The sequence below is a fragment of the Lissotriton helveticus genome, chromosome 5_1, assembly GCF_964261635.1.
Source record: "Lissotriton helveticus chromosome 5_1, aLisHel1.1, whole genome shotgun sequence".
NCBI lineage: Eukaryota > Metazoa > Chordata > Amphibia > Caudata > Salamandridae > Lissotriton > Lissotriton helveticus.
Genome location: NC_136065.1, coordinates 1808174912 through 1808197821, shown reverse-complemented (window position 1 = coordinate 1808197821; position 22910 = coordinate 1808174912).

Here is a 22910-nt window from a genome sequence, read left to right as displayed (position 1 = left end):
GAAGACCCGCAAACAGTACCTTTTAGAAATGCAGGGTGTCGGCGACCTCTTGTTGAGCTTCCGAAAACACGGCGTCTGCAGGCGTCGGTTCTGGAGGTCAGTGCAGGAGTCGTCGGGGGACCCTCGAAGTCACACGCGTTGCAGGTCGATCGCCTCCCTGATGGGGTCAGGAGCACTGGCGTTGACAGGCGTAGTGTGCTGCAGTGCGAAGTGCAGCGGTGCAGCGTGCGGTGCCCTCAGGTCGCGGTGCGAGCAACGGCTCGGTGGCGGCATCAGATGGCGTCATCGGTGAGACCAGAGTCGCGGTGCGAGATGAAGGCGGGGCTCGTCATGATGCTGGCAGGTCCACGGTGCAAGCTGTGGTGTCGTTGCTGAAGCACTGTCGTCGGCTGACGAACTGAAGTTGATGGCGTCGGCGTCCATAGGCCAAGGCTGCGGTGCGGGATGAGGGCGGTGCGTCGTGTAACTTTATGAGCGGTGCCCTGGAACCACGGTGCAAGCAGCGGAGTCGATTTCGGTGTAGATCGTCGTCGTCGGGAATACCAAGGCGTTGTCATGAAGCAAGGCGGTGCGGAGTGCAGTGCCCACAGGTCGCTGTGCGAGCAACGGCTCGGTTGTGGCGTCAGCAGGTGTCGTCGGTGAGACCAGGGTCACAGTGTGGTGTTGCGACGGTGCACTCTGCAGTACCAAGGCATCGCTGTGAAGTGAGGCGTTGCGGAATGCGGTGCCCACAGGTTGCAGTGCGAGCAGCGGCTCGGTTGCGGCATCAGCAGGCGTCGTCGGTGAGACCAGGGTCGCGGTGCGGTGTTGCAGTGGTGCCCTCTGCGGTGCCTTCAGGACACGGAGTCGGCAACAGCGTCGTAGACTTCGTCGAGTTGCTTTTCTTCTGTTGCAGCACAAAACACACAGTCCCCATGGCTGAGGGCAGAAGAGCTTGAAGTCTTTGCTGTTCCCGAGACTTCTTGAACAGGGGGCAAGCTCTACCTCAAGCCCTTAGAGAAACTCACAAAAGTAGATTGCAGAAAGTTCAGTCTAGTCCTTTCACTGCCCAAGACAATAGCAGCCACTGCAGGCCAACCCAGCAAAGTACACAGCAAAGTGACAGTTCCTCCTCACAGCTTCTCCAGCTCTTCTTCTTGACAGTCTTTTTGGTCCAAAAGAGGTCTAAAGTTAAGGGGTCTGGGCCCCAGTATTTGTATCCAAACATCCTTTGATCCTCTAGGCAGACGGTGTCTGTGCCCAGCCACAACCAGTTCTGCCTTCTCTCGTGTGAATTCCTGGCAGGAGGTGGAGACGGCTTTGTCAGAGGCAGACCAGGCCCTTTGAGGTGCAAGGAAATCTCCTCCCCATTCCACCATTGCAGCCCAGGTCTACTCAGCCCTTTCCTGACCCTACTTAGACTATCTGGAGCCCTCCTGCTCCCCAGCCTTCTGTCATCCGAAACCCAGACAGGCAATCCGCATTCCAGCAGAGGCACACGGGATGACTGAGCAAGAAAATATTTACTTTCTAAAAGTGGTATTTTCAAACACAGAATGTAAAAATCACCTTCACTAAAAAATGTATTTTAACATTCTGAGTTCAGGCATACTAAACTCGAATTTCTACGTTGTTCCCTGGGTCAGTTTAGGATTTTAAGATGTTATAATCAAACTGCCTATTCTGGCCTATGAAAACAGATAGCCTTGCAATAGTGAAAAACGAAATTTCCAGGGATCCTGTGTTCTATCCATAGTAAAAGGCTTTATGATAGATTTTGTTCAGACTCCGTTCCAAACTACTCTACCATGGGACATTCCTGTTTCTCTAGAGAAAGAGAAAATAGTAGAGGAGGAAATCTCTTCAATGCTCCAAAAAGGAGCATAATAGAGGTTCCTTTGGATTCTTTAACTTTTGTAAGAACATTATTCCTCGTAGAGAAAAAGGGAAGGGTTGGAGACCTGTGATAAATCTGAAAAACCTCAACAAATTTCTTGTTTACGGGCATTTCAAAATGGAGGGTATACACCTCCTGAGAGATCTTCTCCAAAAAGAAGACTGGTTGGTCAAACTGGATTTAAAGGACGCGTATTTCATGATTCCGATGGCGGTAATGCATCAACCATTCCTCCAATTTCTGTGGAAAAATCACCTTTACCAGTTCTAGGCCCTTCCCTTCAGGCTTTCTTCTGCTCCTTGGTGCTTTACCAAGGTTATGAGAGCAGTAGCCTCCTTCCTGAGAGAGAGAGGTGTCCGTCTTATCATTTACCTCGACGACATCCTGATAATGTCTCAAGACCCCCAACAAATTCTCCTAGATCTGGAAGTGGTCGTGGATCTTCTGGAAAGCCTGAGTTTCATTATCAACAAGGAAAAGTCCATCCTAACCCCTTAGAAATCTCTGGAGTTTCTGGGCTTCACTCTGGACACTTCCAAGTGGCTCCTCCTCTTACCTCCTTCCAAAATTTCAAAGATCAGAAAAGAGATACGGCATGTCTTAAGACAGGAGGATCTCCCTTTAAGGGAGCTGGCCAGACTCCCAGGTCTCCTATTTTCCTCCATCCAGGTGATTTTTCCAGGACCTCTGAATTATCGGGCCTTGCAAAGGATAAAAGGGAGAGCGCTAAGGTCCGGTCTCGGTACGAAGACCGGATCACCCTAGATTTGGATGCCAAAGCAGAACTAGGCTGGTGGCTGGAAAACTTGGAGGCATGGAATGGGAAGGCAATTTTTGGATCAGAACCGGATTTTGTTTTGGAATTGGATGCTTCCCTTCATGGTTGGGGTGCATGTCTCCTGGACCAGAACACGGGGGGGATCTGGACTCGGGAGGAATCATCTCACCACATACATTTCCTCGAATTAATGGCTGGCCTTCATGCTCTTATGAGCTGCAAGCATTCCCTGCAGGGGATGTCGGTCGTTTTGAAGATGGACAATGTTTCCGCGGTGGCCTACATCAATCGGTTGGTAGGTACGAAATCTGCCGACCTCTCCAACCTAGCCAAGAGGCTCTGGATGTTCTGCCTAGAACACAAAGTTGCCCTCAAAGCGGAGTACTACCCACGGAAATCGAACATCTCTGCCGATTTTAATTCCAGATTCCTTTCGGACTTCAGCGACTGGAAGCTCAACGTTGCTGTTTTCGACTCGCTGAATTGGATCTGGGTTCCTTTCGAGATAGACCTTTTTGCAAGTCGTCTCACTTCTCAACTGGAGCATTATTACAGCTGGATGCCGGATCCCGGTGCTCTAGCAGTGATCGCATTCCTTCAACCCTGGTCAGGGATCAATGCATATGCCTTTCCCCCATTTGCAATGATCCAGAGAGTTTTACAGAAAGTGAAACAGGACCAATGCTCTCTAGTCCTGATAACTCCCTTCTGGCCGTCACAGGCATGGTTCCCCACCGTTCTAGAGCTAACATACGAACTTCCCTTTCTGATACCTTCTCTAGAGGATCTCCTTACAGACGTAAACAGAGATTCTCTCCTCCTGACCCTTTCGGGGAGTTTGAACCTTCTTGCTTGGAGAGTGTCAGGAGATCCAACGAAGTCTCAGGACTTACGACATCAGCTGCTACTCTCCTCAGAGAGTCATGGGCGCCGGGAACTCACTACAGATACAATAACATCTGGAAATCATGGTTTCGTTGGTGCCTGGAAAGGGATTTGGATCCCATACAGGCACCTATCGTTGATGTGGTGAACTTCCTGGCTGAACTTTTTGACAAAGGTTTAAGTTATAGATCGATTAATTGCTAATGATCTGCTATCTCCGCAGGTCATGTTCTGGTCAACAGGACGACAGTCGGTAAAAACTTCATTGTTTGTAGAGTTATGAAGAGCATTCACCTGAAAAGACCCCCGAAACCGAAATATGATACCCTCTGGGATGTGAATTTGATTCTAGATCTTTTCATCTCTTGGCCCAACAATTCTCTTTTGAATAGGAAACTTCTCTCCATTAAACTCGCTACTCTTCTTTGCCTTATCTCTTGTCGAAGAGTTTCTGACGTTAAAGCTCTGGAGATCTCCAACAGATCCTATCATTTATTTGGAGTTAAATCCGAGGTTTACAGAAGAACCAAAACCATGTCTGACTCAATCTTTTATCCCCGTTTCGACCCTTGCCCGAAACTTTGTGTAGTGAATGTATGAAAGCGTATGATCAAAGAATGTCTAACCTGCAACCTATTAATGAAAATCAACTCCTTATTTACTTTGTTAAACCCCATAAAGCCATTTCCTCGACTTCCATTGCTCGGTGGGTTGTCTGCTATGAATTTAGCAGGTATTAACGTAGCCAAGTTTCAAGCTCATTCACTTAGAGGTGCTATGGCGAGTAAGTCACTATGGTCTGGAGGTAAGTTGGATGATATTCTTAAAGCTGCTGACTGGTCTAACGCTAGTACCTTTGCTAGACACTACTGTAAACCAATTGAACACATGTCTAATGTCGTTTTACAAGGCTACCAACATGCGTAATGTAGCCTCCGTTCTTGTAATGAAATTGCGATTCTCCTATTAGCATGCCTAGAGAATCTAGATTTCATTAAAGACACGGAGGCTGACATTTCCCACCCGTCCCATTCCCCTGTTTGGTGCTTGGTGACTCCTTGTTTATTCTCACTTATAGTTTGATTGCTCATCTGTTTCTCATTGACATGTTGTTTCAATTGTTTCTCACTGACATGTTTTACCTTGATTCAATTTTGTAGCTATTTTGTTTTGTTTGTGGACCCTTTGGTCACAAGTTTTCATTGCTTTCTTTCTTTTCAGAGAATCCTGCGTGAGATACATTTGTGGACATCCCCTTGTTTGGTTGGCTTCTTCACATCTCTTTTGCATCACAGCCTTCAAGTTCTTCATTCATGCTATTTCATTGGATCTTCCTTATTTTCTCTTCGCCTGATTTAAAAGAGGCAAATGGTTGTCATGTTATGTTTCTTAACTTGTTTCAATGTTCTTTTGAAACTTTTGTATTATGACTCATGCGGCTGCTTGGAACTGCATTAAAAGTCATTGCATAATGTCAGCCTCCGTGCCTTTAATGAAATCTAGATTCTCTAGGCATGCTAATAGGAGAATCGCATTTGGATGTTATTCACTATCAGGACATGCCACGCACACCCGGGCATGTCTTGCCTTTCACATACACTGCACCCTGCCCACTGGGGTACCTTGGGCCTTCCTTGGGGTGACTGATATGTAGAAAAGGGAAGGTTTAGGACCTGGCAAGTGTGTGCACTGGCCAAGTTGACATGGCAGTTACCAACTGCACGCAGACTCTGCAATGGCAGGTCTGAGTTACCTTTTTACGGCTACTCCAGTGGGTGGCACAATCAGTGCTGCAGGCCCACTAGTAGCCTTTGATTTACAGGAACTGGCACACTCAGTGCACTTGACTAGGGACTAACAAGTAAATGAAATATCCAATCATGGAAACACCAATCCATACCACAATTTACACACTGAGCATATGCACTTTAGCACTGATTAGCAGTGGTAAAGTGCCCATGAGTCCTAAAACCAACACAAACAAGTCAGGAAGAAATAGGAGGAAGAAGCAAAAAGTTAATAACTCTGCAAAAAGGGCCATTTCCAACAATGTATCAAGGATATTCTGTTGCATGATCTTCTTCCAACAAAAGCATTATTTGATCGAGATGCTGCAACCAAACCCGTGAAGCACAAACTCATACAAGAACTCGATAAAAACCTTTCACCTGAAGAATTTCAATTCAGAAAGCTGCCTCATTGAAAACTGCTGTTGTTGTGTACTGTATGTCACAAATATGTATGGCCAAGATTTCATCCATGCACAAGCTCGGGGAGTTGGTTCAGACTGTTCTACAGGTATCAAAGTCAGTGTGCACCTTGCAAGAACAGCACATTGTCTTTGACAGTTATCTTGAAATATCTGTCAAAGAATGTGAGACAATCATACAAATGTCTGCAAGTGGAACAATTGAACTTGCCTGCATCAACCATTTTACATTTATACCTGCGCAACGTGACACATTCGAACAAGATGAACTTGAAGATGTTAACTCAACAAAACATTACTGATGCTTCTGTGAACACTGAATTTCCAAGTATTGTAAGTGGAATGATTGTCGATGAGAGGTTGATGCCTGCTGAGATATATTTAACACCTTCACTGCGGCGGCTATTCCGCCGCAGCGCTAACGGTCGCGGGCGGGCGCGCGGCTCACCTGCGCTGGTGACAGAACCGTTCCGTCACGGCTCGCGGGTGAGCTGTGCTTGTGACGGAACGGTTCCGTCACGGCCCCGCCCGCTCAATGAAACCCGCCGCGCAGGCGCGAAATCAGCGCCGCGCAGGCGCGGCGGCCGGGCCGTGACGGAACCGTTCCGTCATGAGCACAGCCCACCCGAGGGGCATGACGGAACGGTTCCGTCAATAGCGTGGAAGGGGTTAAGAGGTATGAGCCATATTGTTCAAGAACTTAACAGCAAATTGGAGGAAGCTGACCTACGTGTTGTGCCACATGTTGAGTAGACTTTTTGAAATGGTTCCAATCAAGTAATTGTACTGTCAAATGACACAGATGTTATTATTGTGCTACTATTTTGATTTGCTGCAAAGTTCATAAGTCAAGGATTGTTATGAAACAGGTGAGAAAAGACACTAAGAGGCCTATTAGGATGGCGGGCGGACCTGAGTTCGCCCACCATCCTAGTGGGAACGGGACCATCCATCTGCCATGTGGCGGTCCCGCACCCCAGATCATGATGCGACCGCCACCGCGTCGGTCTCATCTGGCATTTTAATACTGCGGCAGGTGCTGCTGGCTGCAGCACCCGCCGCAATGGTAAAATGCCCTGTTCTGCATTTTGTGGCAGGCACCGCGTGGTGCCTGTCACCTTCTGCATGGACATGTAGTACCCCCCAAGTGCACCCCTCCACCCCACTGGGTGCCAGCCTTTCCATGGCGGCATCGCCGCCATCGAAAGGCTTTAACATTCAAGCATCATTATATAGATGGCTGTGCCTGCTAGGCACCACCACCATGTATGAGCCCCAGCTCCGCCTGGCCGGCAATCGTAACGATTGCTAACCGGCGGAAAAGTGGGTCCGCCGCGATACCCAATGCCATTGTGATATGGCGGTGGGTAATTCACGTTAAGATGGTTTGATGGTCTGGCGATCGTTACGCAATCGTAATCACCCCCTAAATCTCACTTCACATTCTGTAAAATAAACTTGACCCACCAATTCCCAGTGTTCTTATCAAGACACATATTCTTACGGGTGATGATACTTTGGGCCCGATTCCGATCGGGCCCAAAGTACGGATCAGTACGTGTCGGACGGCTTCCTTTCCGACCGAGCCATTCCGATGGGCTCGGTCGGAAAGGAATCCGACTCGGATTTCCGGATGGCCTACGACGGGCTCAGAGAGCCCATCTGCCATCCAGAAATCCTCCAGTACTCCCCCGGTCGCCACTTTACGACCAAGGGAGTACGATGGCAGTTTTTCACTGCCTTTTCGTGCCGGTCTGTCCGGCACGAAAAGGCAGTCGGAAACTGTCGGTCGGTTACGGCTCCTGACCGATGTCGGACGGACCTGGGTCCTTTCGACATCGGAATGGCCCTATGAGAAAACTGGTGAACAGACAGACTATCAAGTTTTTTTCGCCGAAGTACCTTAATATCGAGTTGTGAATATCGAGGTACAAGAATATCAACTGCAAGAATATCGTGGACCCAAATATCGCCAGTAAGTTAAGAAATATCGCTTTTTTTAATAATGAAGACAGTAATATCGTTTGTGAAAATATTGTTGTTAATAATTTTGATGTGAATTTTGCATTTTAGTTCAGTAGCGTGTTGTGGGTTTATAGGGGAATAGGGTGGGAAGTAATTTAATTATAATAAATGTAATAATAATTTTTAGAAGTTATTAATTATTTTTAATTACATTTTGCATTTTTATTCTGTAGCGGGTTGTGGGTTTAAAGGGGAATAGGGTGGGAAGTAATTTAATTATTATAATTAATTATTTAATCATTTTTATTAATTAATAATTAAGGGGCCCATTATGATAATCCGATCCGCCCGCCAAAAACCACCGCCCGCCTCTAATTTTCCCCTGCCACATTACCATGTCCACCGTCCGCCGGTTTTCCGCCGGTAGGTAATCCGCCCGATTGCCTACCGGGCAGAAAAGCAGTTTATATGGTGACGGTGTCTGGTAGACACCGCCATCCATATTACTATGCAGGCTGGGATGTGCCTTTCCGTGGCGGCTTCGCAGGCGGTTCTTAACACTGGGGGCCATAGCAGGCCCCCAGAGATTCCAGGGGATGGGGGGTGCACATGGGGGGTACCCATGGTACCCCACAGCAGTTCCATGCACAACATGGCAGGCACCGCGCGGTGCCTACCATGTTGTGCATGGAAGTGCACAACATGCCATCCTGGCATTGTGGTGGGCGGTGCTGACTGCACCGCCGCCACAATGTCAGGAATGTTGGATGCGCCCACCACTGTAGCGGGCGCATCCTAATGTCCCCCACGGTTCCCCCGCCCTTATGGTGGGCGGTCCCTTTTTGCGTCGGGATGTGCCCCTAAGTATTCATGTTTTTATATTGTTAATTGTGGTAACATTTTTATTAATATTTAGTTATTAATTGTTTGTTAATCATTAATAATTAATTGGTAAATATGTAAATTGTGTTATTTTTTAGGAGTGGGTCGTGGGTTTATAGAGGAGTAGGGTGGAAGGTAATTTAATAATAAATATTTATTCATATTTTTTATTATTTAATATTAATGTATTTAACATTTTATATTTCAAATTGTGATAAATAATATATTGTTAATTATTTATGATTTGGCTATTAATAATGATTAACTATTTACTAATTTTGTTATTTGTGTCATTTTTTTCAGTGTGTAGTGTGTTGATAGGGCAGTAGGCTGGGAAGTAATTTAATATCAATATATATTTTTAAAAACATTTTATTATCAAAAAATGTTTAGGTTGTTTCATATTGTTAATTGTGTGAATTAAATTGCTATTTATTGTTTATAAATTACTTGTTAATTTTAAATAATTAATTAGATAGTTCTCAATTAATTATGTTAATAGTGCTATGTTTTAGTACATTGGTGGTGTCATTTATAGAGGAATATGGTGGGAGGCAAATTTATTTTAATTTATTAATTGTTTGTTTATTAATTTTAAATATTTTGCTTGAGTGGGAATAGAAAATTATCCCCGTATGCAATCCAACACTTTCCCTACTGTCGCACTCGCTGGAGTGGGAATAGTAGTTATTACCCCTCCCCTATCCAACACTTTCCCTACTATTGCACTCACTGGAGTCGGAATAGTAAATTATTCCCCTCCGCTATCCAACTCTTTCCCTACTGTTCTAGTTTGTGGAGTGAGAATAGTAATTGTTACCCCTCCACTATCCTACACTTTCCCTACTGTTGCACTCGCTGGAGTGGGAATAGAAAATTATTCCCCTTTGCTATCCAACACTTTCCCTACTGTTGCACTCCCTGGAGTGGGAATAGTAATTTTATCCCCTCCGCTATCCAATATTTTCCTACTATTCCTGTAAATGTAGTGTAAAATGTAATTGTAAACGAATAAAAATATTTTAATATTTTAATTTATCATATATATTTAATTGTTATTTATATTTTACTGGTATATGTGTGTGTATATATATATATATATATATATATATATATATATATATATATATATATATATATATATATATATATGTTTTTATAATTTTCAATATGTTTCTAACTTTTAATAAATTATTAATATTATTAAGTAAATATATATTATATTTTATATATTTGTATGTTTATTTTTTACATTATATTTATTATTTCTAATTTTAAACATTTTATAATATTTATAACTATCTTTTTTTAAATTATATGTATTATTTACTTTATTTTATACTATTTTTTAAACATTAAAAAAACAACATTTTTAACAACGATATTTTTTACAACGATGTTTTTTTATCTATATTTTTTTACTTACCATGATGTAGATAGGATGTCGATATTCTTGACTTCCATATTTACGTGTTGATATATTGGGACCTCGATATTGTGGTCATTGATATTCTGTCAGTTCTTCAGAAAAATTGGCTTTAATCGCTGAACCTGTGAAATTTCTAAAAGGATTTGCTGAGACAGAAGAAGAATGCGACTTTAAAGATGTAGAAAAATGCCTTGTGCAAGTTTGGAAAAATTAGTTCTGACTATGACTCATTTGACGATCTTCGGTACATTGAGTACAAAAAATCAGTCCTGCTAAATTACCTGTACCGACATCATATTCTGTGAGTTGACACATTAAAAGAGCATTCCACTTGATCAGAAGATGTGTAAAAGTTTTGGATCATGCATATGTAGAGAAAGATCAGTTTGAATTTGGTTGGGAAGGTCTTGATGGGGTACTAAAACATACACATTTTCTAAGGTCTCTACCTACAGAACCTACACGTACATGTATTTGCAAAACCTGTTCAACAAAAAGATGTCCCTGTCGATATGCTCTTCTCAAATGTTAAACGTTCTGAAAATTTACCACGAGTGAATGCCGAAACAAATAAATAAAGTGAAGTATGAAAATGTGTCTAAAACTGGAGTGAGAAACATTATTTTGTTTCATATTCAGATCATAAACATTGTTTGGTGTATAAATAAAATAATTAAAAAACATTATTATTTATTAATTTCTCTAAATGTCTCTTCTTCCTCTATTATAGCTACCGTTTTGGAAAATGGCGGAAGGATTGCCCTGAGTCTCTACAGACTACTTGACCCCAAAACCTATGTTTGAAACCAAAAATAAGTATATAAGTCTCATGGTTCCTGAAATATTACATCCTCACTGCAACACATCTGCCAATTTAAAAGATGTCATCCAGAAAAATTCTGCCCAGTTCGGCAATATCTACCCAAACTAAATTACTTCTCTAATGATCCCAAAAAAAAAATCAAAAAAGTTAGGCCATCATTATGATGGCGGGTGGACAAAGTCAGAGGTGCAGCGGTCCTGCTGTGCCCATTAGGATGCGACTGCCACCCTGGCGATCGCATTCCGCATATTGAACATTGTGGTGGGCGGTGCTGCAAGCAGCACCCGCCACAATGTCCAAAATGCATGTTGTGCATTGGCCTGCCACCTCGTTCATGCCGATGTTGGGGGGTACAGTGGGTACCCCCCAAGTGCAGCCCCCCAAACCCCATGGGGGCCCGCAACGGGCCCCCAATGTGAACACTGCATGCCTTTCCATGGCGGAGACTCCGCCATGGAAAGGCTTTGCAAACGCCACATCCTAATATGGATGGCGGTGCCACCATATTGAGGGCCTTTTCCGCCCAGTCGACAAGTCGACCGGTGGAAAAGCGGCAGACAGTCTTTCTGTCCGCCCCGTGCCCCCCGCCATTCTAATATGGCAGGGGGAGAACAAGGGACATTTGGTGGGCAGATCATAATGGGCACCAAAATCTCTGGTAAACCATTTTTTTAATGGAGTTATATCAGGGGGATGGGATCAACCAGCACTTATCTCCAACCCAACACCATGCAGGATATACGAGACAGTACACTGCACAAGTATTAATACAGCTATGCCATATTATTCGGATTCGGTATAAACAAACTGCCAACGGCACTTTCCAATAAAACAACATACAGGAGAATTTCCAACATCAGGCCGAAAATATCAAACACATCCAACAGAGCATAGATCACACCTGCTTGCAATTTATTTACGATTTTGTATAGCGCTGGAATCGACTCCAACTGGAGTATCTCTGCGCTTTGGGTCGGTTTACATAAACAGAGGAGATGAGTAATACTGAGGCTAGATCTCCTTTTTAAACAACAGGGTTTTGAGGTATTTTGAGAATTTCAGATGTTCAGTGCATAATCTGAGAGTCAGAGGGAGTCTATTCCACAGTGTGGGTCCTACTACAGATAGTGCTTTACCTCCGTGTCTGGCTTTTTTGGCACGAGGTACTACCAGCAAATGGTTAGTGCTGGATCTAAGTGATCTGGAGGGGATGTAGGGCGTGAATTTCTGTTCCAGGTAGGTAGGGCCTTGTCCGTTTATGCTTTTATGAATAATACAGCATATTTTAAATGTTGCCCTTTGTCGAATGGAAAGCCAGTGTAGTTTGTTTAAGAGTGGTTTTAATGCTGTTCTTGGAGGGGCATTTAGGACTAAACGAGCCGCCGTATTTTGGACTACCTGGAGTCTAGCCAACACGTCTTCGTTAGCAGAAAGAAGCAAGCCGTTGCAGTAGTCGATTCGACTCAAAATAAGGGCCTGCACTAGAGTTTTTCTAAAGGAGTCGGGCAGCAAGGGAAAGATTTTGCGCAACATACTAATAATGTGAAAGCAAGAGCCTGCAATAAAGTTGCTATGTTGTTTAAGCGACAATTCCTGATCGAGGCGGATCCCTAGGTTTTTAACGACCTGTTTGGGTTCTGGGACCGTACCAAGATCAGATGGCCACCAGTCCGGGGTCCACAATAATTTGGCCTCTCCGAATAGCATAACTTCAGTCTTGCTGACGTTGCACTGTAGATAGTTGGTACACATCCACTGTGCAATGGCCTTCATGCCTGCAGAAAAGGAGTTCTTTAATTCAGCGGTGAGAGTTTTAAAGGGGAAGAGGAGCTGCGTGTCATCTGCATATGACACGGGGATGAAACCAAATTTGCGCATCACTCTTGCCAGGGGTGCCACGTAGATGTTAAAGAGTGTTGAGCCCTGTGGCACCCCTTTTGAAATCTCTACCTCTGCTGATCGATATGCACCCATGGTGACAGTCTGGGTGCGGTCGGACAGGAAACTCCTTAACTAGTCAAGGGCTTTGTTCTTGACTCCTACGTTCGACAACCGGTCAATAAGGATGTTATGTGACACGGTGTCGAACGCTGCCGACAAATCTAGTAACACTAGAATCACAGAGTAGCCTTTGTCCTGGAACATATATAGGTCATCGGTCACAGACAGGAGGGTGGACTCTGTACTGTGTTTCGGCCTAAAACCAGATTGGGAATAGTCTAGGCCGCCGGCTATTTCAATGTAGCTGGAAAGGTGTCGGTTTACATATTTCTCTGTGAGTTTTCCCAGAAACGGTAGCAGGGGGATGGGCCTGAGGTTTGCTAGTTCGGTCCAAGGTATAGCAGTGTTTTTCCTAATAGGCCTAACTAGTGCCTGCTTCCATTGTCTGGGGACAGAGCCTGTACTAAGTGACAGATTGACAAGTTTTTCAAACGTAGGACATAAGGCTTCCAGAAAGGTGGGCATAAGTCTGGCTGGAATGATGTTGTCAGGGCTGCCACTTTTAATCTGTATGGTGAGTGCTGACAACTCCTTTATGGTAATAGGGGGAAAAATATCCAGGGTATGAGAGTTTTGATTGTATTCTGTTTCGTGGAAAGCGAGACTTGCATCGCTAGTCATGGTATTATTGGAATTGACTATTTTCTCGTAGATACTATCTATTTTGTTAGAGAAAAATTGGGATATTCCATCACAGAGTTTTTGTGATGAAATGTCAGAGCTTTCACATGCTGTCGGTCTGACAAAGGATTGTAGTACTTGGTATAGGACCCTGGGGGAGTTGTCTGCGGCCGTGATAAGAGATGCTATATGGGTTTTCCGCGCAGTACGGATAGCTTTATGATAGGTGGTTAGTGAGTCCCAATACAGGCTCCTGTGTGACGCAAGGTGGGAAATTCTCCATTTCTTCTCTAGCTTCCTAGCTTTTTGTTTTAGTGTCCTTAGGTTGTCAGAAAACCATATTTCTTGTTTGTTAGCTGGCCGGGGTCTAAATTGTTTAAGGGGGGCTATAGTGTCTATGACAGTCTTAGTTGCTTTTGCGAATTTTTTGAGGGCGCTTTCGATATTTTCCGAAGTAGTAATGGCGGGTTCAATGAATTTATCTGAAAATGTAGTTTCATTGACTTTGTGCCATTGACGTCGTTCACTAGGAAGGAAGCTCGGCTCATGGGAAATAGATTTCAGGTAAGGGGTATAAAACTCAATAATAAAATGATCAGTCCAGCTGACTTGGATGGGAGATAGACAGGTGACTGTGGGAAAATTGGCTAGTATTAAATCTAGGGTATGCCCTGCCAGGTGTGTTGGGCCCACATTACGTTGTGTGAGTCCCAGTAGGGAAAGATCATTTAAAATAGATTGTGTTTCTTTACAGTCCTACTGTTCACTGTGTATATTAAAATCTCCTACCAATAAGAAATCTCTGTCATTATAAACATAAGGTGCAAGATTCTCAAGTAGCGTATTTGAGAAGTTCGTGCTGAGTCCTGGTGGGCGGTACACTAGGGCACCCATTCTAGTTTGCTTTGGGGAGAGGACCCAATCTGCCTTAATAAACTCATCTCTATAATACCTGTGAGGACAGCCTCACTAAATATGATTTGTTTGTACTTGAACTTGTTCTTAATTGCACCGATATGAACAATCTATTTCTACTTTGGTGTCGATTCCGATTTTGGTTGGAAATTGGACCGACCAACTCGGACCCGGAACGGAGTCCGACCGACACCCACAGTATGATGAGAAGCCCGTGAATTACAACCGACCCGTCCGGAAAACAAGCCGTACGACCGAGTCGTACAGAAATCAGCAATCCGGCCAGAAAATGGATACGAGCCGCACCGACCAACACGAACCTGGAATGAACCCGACCGAGATGTACCCGCGATGTCCGACACGGCCAGTAAGATGCAATGCATCTGAAATCGGACCAACCCGCACGGAGCACAAGCCGCATGACCGACATGCACAGAAATCAGGTACCTGAAGCGAGAGAGAGCCCTGCGACCGACTCGCATGCAACACTGAACAAAACCAGCGTGAAAGACACGGAGCAGCCCGCACGAGGCAACATGAGCGTCCGACTCGGTCTGAAGAACGTCTCCTACATGCCCACAAAGCCACAAGGAAAAAACACCACAAAAGGACCAATCAAGCATTGACAAAGTCAATAAATAGTAAAAAAAAAGAAGCAACAAAGACACACACACAACTCCACCTATAAAAATTCACAAATCCACTACCATGATCACCAAATGCGATGCAGTGTGAGTAACTAAATTTGTTTTATTTATTTATGTTTGCTTACCTGTTAAAGCCCATAATCCATACATTACTACCCCCACCCTGCCCCTCCCCCTCCACACGTCACCGCCCTGCAGTTACACCTACTACAGGCTGCTGCTGGTAATGAATGAAAATACGTAAATAACCTGGTTGCACAGGACGAGTGATCCATTCCCCCCTCTTCATTGTCATAACTACCCATTGCAAGCTGAATCGATCTGTACCTCTTCCTCCCTCCCAGTTGCTAAATACAAATATGAACCATCAATGCCTGTAGTAACATAACTGACAATGTCTTACTCTTCCAAACACAGGTGCTCGTGGGGACACAGCAGCAAGTGAAGAGTAGTCCCTGGCCCAGACTTTGGTGGAGGACGAGCTCTCTGGAGGGGATGACGAACAACAACCTGGCACCTCCGGTGGGAGTCATCATGCAGCCCCAGCAGCACTGACATCTGCACCCCCTGCACCCACAACCACTGGCAACAGATGAGCACCCCTGCCAACACGGACAGATCTAGGACACCAAATCCAAACCGTACAGGGCCACCGGCCACCCAGGAAGCAATGTACAATAACACCAGTAGCAACAGCCAAGGTGTCCCAGGGTCACCTGTGAGTGCCACCGCAGGTCCTGCCCATGTGGCTAGGGGTGGTAGGAGGGGTGTCAGGTGGAGGTCATGGCCTGCAGAGGGGCATGGCCTGCATGATGACCCACAACAGCTACCCATCATAGATGCGTACCAAGATAGCACTGGAGGATTCGGCCAGGTAGTGGGGATCCTCAAGGACATGCAACAGGAGCAGGCTGGCCACCATGCACGCATTGAAGCCAAGTGGGACAAACTAACTAAGGTGCATGCGACATCTTGACTTGTCTCTGCCAGATCAGCACAAATATGTCCACACCTCCCTGTGTGCCCACACCATCTGTTGCTGCAACATCTGCAAATGCCAGAGGGAAGGAGGATGAATCTGGTGGAGAGTCTGATGCACTGCTGAGACCTGAACTTGAGGATCCCCCCCGAAGAAGAAGAGGGGTTGTCCGAAGAGGGACAAGTGAGCCACTGTTGTCTGAGCAAATCCCCCAGGAATCCTGAACCTGTTTTGGATAATGACCTTTGTGTGCAAAGCGTTCACCTTGTTGCACATGACACAGCTCCCCAACATAGCGATACAAAAGAGGATGATGGACAGAGCGCTTGAACAAATCAAACACTCACCCCCAGTCAACTGATCTGGGTTTAATCCATCACCATTCTTTAGTTCACTCAGCCACCCCAGTTCAGACATGGCGATATGCAAATCAGTCTGACCCTGTGCCTTATGGAAACAGTCCAGCCCGAACTGCCAAGCCATGTCTTCCCTGGACCAGAAACAAGCATCCTGGAACCGGTTTCGGATTCATAATCCTCATCAGCCAGGCTATCTTGAATCCAGTGGCCAAGTGAACAAGGGACTCACGTCTGAGCATACCCTGCCACACTTAGGGCGAACAAAGCGATACAAAAGAGGATGATGGACAGAGCGCTTGAACAAATCAAACACTCACCCCCAGTCAACTGATCTGGGTTTAATCCATCACCATTCTTTAGTTCACTCAGCCACCATAGTTCAGACATGGCGATAAGAAAATCAGTCTGACCCTGTGCCTTATGGGAACAGTCCAGCCCGAACTGCCAAGCCATGTCTTCCCTGGACCAGAAACAAGCATCCTGGGAACGGTTTCGGATTCATAATCCTCATCAGCCAGGCTATCTTGAATCCAGTGGCCAAGTGAACAAGGGACTCACGTCTGAGCATACCCTGCCACACTTAGGGTGAACAAAGCGATACAAAAGAGGATGATGGACAGAGCGCTTGAACAAATCAAACACTCACCCCCAGTCAACTGATCTGGGTTTAATCCATCACCATTCTTTAGTTCACTCAGCCACCCCAGTTCAGACATGGCGATATGCAAATCAGTCTGACCCTGTGCCTGCTCCCCAACATGACATGGAGGGTCCATGTTGTTCCAATGTAGGAGATGAATGTGGACTTCACTCCGGACATTTAATCTACCAGAACTTCTAACTCATCTGTGAACTTTGGATTCTAAACCTCATGTACAGCACTATCTCCACACATGTATGCAAATAAACTCACTCTTACACTATACCTGCCTATGTTGTGTTTAAAACTTGATATTTATTTATTTTTGAGATTTTTATTGCGCGACAATTACCCGAAGGTGTCTCGGCGCATGTGACTGTTCAGAAGGACCAATACCCAGAAGCCTTACTGGTTGAATAACCATGTTTTAAGAAGCTTACGAAAGCTGACAAGATTCGGAGCTGTTTTAATAGTCAGAGGGAGGGCATTCCATAGCTTAGGTGTTGCTACCATGAAACGCCTGTCCCCCCAGGTCACAGTTCTGGTTCGGGGAACTGGGAGCAAACAAATGTTTGCGGATCTGAGCTGTCTTTTAGGGCTATAAATCTGAAAGGCCTCTATCAGAAACCTGGGGCCCATGTCGTGGATAGCCTTGTAAGCAATACATAGGGCCTTGAACTTGATACGATTTTCTACTTTAAGCCAGTGGAGGGGACGAATGGCTGTGGTGGTCGGATGACGTCGGGGGATGCCTAGCAGAATTCTCGCTGCCGCGTTCTGTATGGACTGAAGTTTATTTAGGACTTGTTAGTGAGTGTTAAGAAAAAGGGCGTTCCCATAGTCCATCTTAGAGAATACCAACGATGTAATAAGGGTTTTTCCTGCAGAAGTCGGAAGATAGGGCATGAGTTTCTTGATTTCTTTAAGATAAAAAAAGCAGATGAAACAACTTTGTTTACGTGGTGATTGAAAGACAGCTTATTGTCGAAGATAACTCCCAGGTTTCTGACCTTGGCAACCGGGACAGGCGGGGGACCCATCTGACTGGGCCACCAGATGGATGACCTATACGGGACAAGGTTGCCAAAGGTCAAAACCTCGGTCTTATCCGAGTTGAGCTTCAGACAATTCGTAGACATCCAGGAGCAGACAGCAAGCATTGCTTCCTGGAATTTTGCTGCCACCACTGGACCATCCTTGTGCACCGCCAGGACTAATTGGGTGTCGTCTGCATAGGATGTCAGACGCAACCCATGGGCTTATATCACCCTCGCTAAGTCCGTCACATAGATGTTGAATAGCGCCGGACTTAGCGAGGAGCCCTGGGGAACCCCGCAGGGGAGCGCAAAGACGGGGGAGTAGAAGTTGCCCAATTTCACTGTCTGCGTTCAACTAGCCAGGAAAGATGAAATGAGATCTCTGGCCAGGCCGACAACCCCCAAGGCTGCGACACGGTCGATCAGAATAGCGTGATTGACCGTGTCGAAAGCCGCGGACAAGTCCAGAAGGATAAGGACTGCCGCTCCTCCTTGGTCCATGATGGATCTAATCTCATCAGAGGCTTTTATTAGTGCAGTTTCGGTCCCATAGCCCTTCCTGAACCCAAACTGAGTATCATCAAGGAGATGGTGCGAGTCGATGAACTCTGAAAGCTGTTGGTTCATCAGTGTTTCACATATTTTGGCCGGGAAGGGGAGGCCAGCAATCGGTCTATAGTTGGCCGAAACTGTGGGATCCAGCGACGACTTTTTCAACAGAGGCTTGATGACCGCATTCTTCCAGACCTCTGGGTAGATACCTGTTTGAAAGATGGTGTTGCAGATATCTGTGAGAGGAGAGGAGATCGCCTCGTTTATAGCACTCATCATTACGGGGGACAGGGGTCAAGAGGGGAGCCCGACTTAGTAGCAGCAATGAGCCTGCTGATCTGGTCCTTAGTGACGGGATGGAAGGAGGGGAAGGCAGTGTGACAGATGGATAATTCAGAGCCTGGCTCCGTAGCCTCCCATCTAAGGTTCCCAGAGAAGGATGAGTAGATGTTGGCGACCTTAGTGGAAAAAAAAGAGGCCAGTGAATTGCACAGTATTTGTGACGGTTCGATCCCTGAACCTGAAGGGGGGGTGGAAAGAGTATTCACCACTAAGAACAATTCCCTAGCCGAGTTCTCTGCAGTCTCAATTTGGGCGGAAAAGAAGGCACTTTTTTGAGCAACGATGGCCTTTTTATAGATTGAGAGAGCATCTTTGTAGGATTGCTTGGCCACCGGGCAGTACTGCTTTCGCCAACGCCTCTCCAGGTTCCGGCAATGCTGCCGATGGAGCCTAAGCTCCTCAGTGTACCATTGTGCTGAGGGAGAGGTTCTGCTGGGGAGAACAAATTTCTCCGGGGCCAACTGATTAGCTGCATTCCGGATCCAGTCCTCGAATCTAGAGGATAATACATCAGGATTATCGGATCCTGTGTAGGGAGAGGAGGCTAAAATATCCGCAAATCGGGGGATGTCTGCATTTTTCCATGCCCGTATTCCTATCCTAACTCGATGTTTGGGTTGGGAGGGATTAATGGCACGGGTTTGTATGGTGAAAATGATGGCCCTATGATCAGACCATACTAGTGGTAGTACATCCACCACGGTGATATCGGGGTTGTTGGTGAACATGCCGTCCAACGTATGCCTGGCTTGATGGGTAGAACCCTTCACTAACTGTTGCAGTCCCATGATCTGCAAATCGGCAGTGAGCTGTGCAGTGTCATTGTTATCCTGATCTTCAAGGGGAAAATTAAAATCGCCCAAGATCACATACTCGGGTGATCCTATGATATGCTCATTAAGTTCAGGGAGTGTGGCTAAGAAAGAGCTGCGGGGACCAGGGGGTCGATACAGAAGGATCCCTTTTAGAGCCTGTTTATGATTGAGGTTAATGGCAAAGGTAGCAGCTTCACAGTTTAAACACTGGATAGGGTCAAGTTCAGAGCGATATGTGTCCCTGTAAATAATGGCTAACTCACCGCCTCTTCCTATGGTTCTGTCATGCCTGGCCACACTGTAGCCTTCCGGGCTAGCTAGACAGAAGTCTGGTCCCGAGGCATCATCCCCCCAGGTTTCCGTGACAAAAAGAATGTCCAGGTCCTGGCTAAGGATACATTCCCTAATCTGTAAGCTATGACTGGGGAGAGAGCGCGTGTTAATAAGTGCTGCCCGATATTGGCGCTTGTGTGGCGCTTCAAGCTGTGGCAGAGAGATATACGCGATGCACGGGGGGTACAGTGCTTAGATAGGCTGGGTCGGGGCAGTTTGAAGGTACACCCAGGACACGGGGCAGGAGTGTAGGCCACATTGGTGGGGGGGGGGCCTAGCTGTACATTGTCTACCGGTGAGACCTGGATTCAGATCCCTCAATTGGGCGGAAGTGTAACAACATAAAAGACCAGAAATTTGAGGGGCAGTAGTGCCAGGGGGGGGTGGCCCTAGGCCCGATCGCGGCGCGGACGGGCGCATCCTGGTGAGCAAGGGCTATATAGCTGCCTCTCGTGAAGTGTCTGAGAGGCTAGAGCGCGTCCCGACCCGTCCCAAGATGGCGGCTGGGCTCGTGGGCGGCTCTGAGAGGGTGGTGCAAATAGCGCGAACACGGACTGAATAAAAACACAGTAAGTTTGACAAATCTAAAAATACACACGTATTAAATCACAGTGTAAAAAGGAATAGCATCAAAGTGTCAGTGTTCTGGAATATATATAGCAGCAAAGTGGGTATCGATATCTATATCTATTATGGAACTCTAACAGGCTGTAGTTACCTTATGATGTCAATGTTGTGTGGATGGTCTCAAATTACCACCACATCAGTCAGTCTTAGATCCAGACTCTCTCTTTTCTATTGGTAATCAGAGCACTACTGTTTTCATTAATAGTATGCTACTGCTGGGTCTAAATGGAAAGTAAAAAGTATAAAGGTCAATTTTAAATATTCGCTCCATCTATAGGTACCATTACAGAGAGTCTTCGTGTATTTACCTTGTCTGTCAAGAATACTGTTCCAGAGTCAAGGGAGCCACCGAATTCATGAGAGTATTAAAAGTTAACCCTTAAATGTAGGGAATAGGCCAATCGATGCTGCGACTAGCTGGATGCACTTGATATTCGTGCTGATTAATACGCCTTATTTAATTAGAGTGATTTTTCGTCTATTTCTCCATGAGACGAGTTTTCAATGTTATCATGCTCTTCAGAGATCGAGTCGGCCTCCCTGCTCCTCTTGTGTCTCTTCGTATTCCAGATCCATATGTGTCATGGAGCAGATGAAATGCCGAAGTACACAGTGCATGCCCACTACTACAGCAATGTCATTACCGTTATGTGACTCATGTTGATGTGACACATATGAGGGAGACACACCAATAGGGCCCCACTACACATACTCACCATTGACATGTGACACGTTGTCTACAAAGTTGTATACCAGAAATGCAGTGGAATGCACAGACACTACACCTATCCACGGTCAGTGCTAACAAGCCCACAGGTGAGGTAACCAAAGGTCAGTCAGATGTGTGAAGATAGACAACACACATAACAAGTGAAGCACAGGTCCATCACACATCAGCAACAAGTTTATTATACAACAGTAGCAAGGTAAGTCCACCTGACAGTGGGCACACGGTCAACAAGTCTTGTTGATTGGAGCTTTAGGGGTGTGTGTCACATCACATAATGGGATACTAGAAGTTCCACCCTGGCATTGGATTCTGGTTGTTGGGTGTCAGAGTTCACCAAGCACCACCCAAAGTACCTTTGGAAGGATAGACATAAGACACAGTCCGAAGCACACCAGAACAGGATGGAAATGCAATGAACATGCACAAAAAATGTCACACGAAACCTACACAGTAACAAATTGGCATGTCGACAACATTGTGGACCACAGACCATCAGACAGGACACATCACTGCACGCATCCAGTCAAGTGCGACACACATACAAACACAAACAGCAACTGAGCAACACCCACACATCTCAGGCAACGTCAAGACATTGACATAATAACCCTGGGAACTCACAATCAGCTGTAGAAGTTGTTGATGAGCTGTGTGCGGACATCACCCTAATCATCATCATCACTGGCCTCCTGGCCCAGGCCTGGATCCTACACAGGTGGGGGATGTTGGTCATCATCATCCTGTATGAGTGGCTCCTCCTTCCGCACTGCCATGTTGTGTAGCATGCAGCATACTATGATGATCTTGCACACCTGAGCTGGCTCATATGGGAGGGCACCTCCGGTCTTGTCCAGGCATCAGAAGCGGCTTTTCAGGAGACCAAATCACTCTCCTAGTTTGACCATGTGCCTCATTGTAGCGCATCTCGGCTGCTGTCACAGGGTTCCTGAGGGGTGTCAGCAACCATGGCATGTTGGGGTATCCTGAGTCACCTACATAGAATAGCACATTAGTTGCGTCTTGTAAGAGGGTGGGATACAACATTGCCAAACACACACAATGGAAAAAGTACACCCCAACAAGCCTGGCACACTGGTTTGGCATCTGTGACATTATCAACGCAATGCGATTCCTCCTCCTGACGTAGGCATCATGCACAGAACCGGGAAAACGTACAGACACATGTGTGGAGTGGAAATGTTTCCTGTTGCGGTAGGCCTGCTCATATGCCTGTGGTGGTATCAGTGCCACATGTGTACCATCAATAGAACCAATTACGTTTGGCATCCTCCCCTGTCTATAAAAAGCATCCTTTATGTCAGTGAGTTCACCAGGGCTAGGAAACCCGATGTATGTGTCAAGGAAATGCAACATCCCCTCCAAGATATCACGTAGCACACGGCTGAACATAGTTTGTGACATACCACCAGCACTAGCAACAGTGTGCTGAAAGGTACCTGTGGCA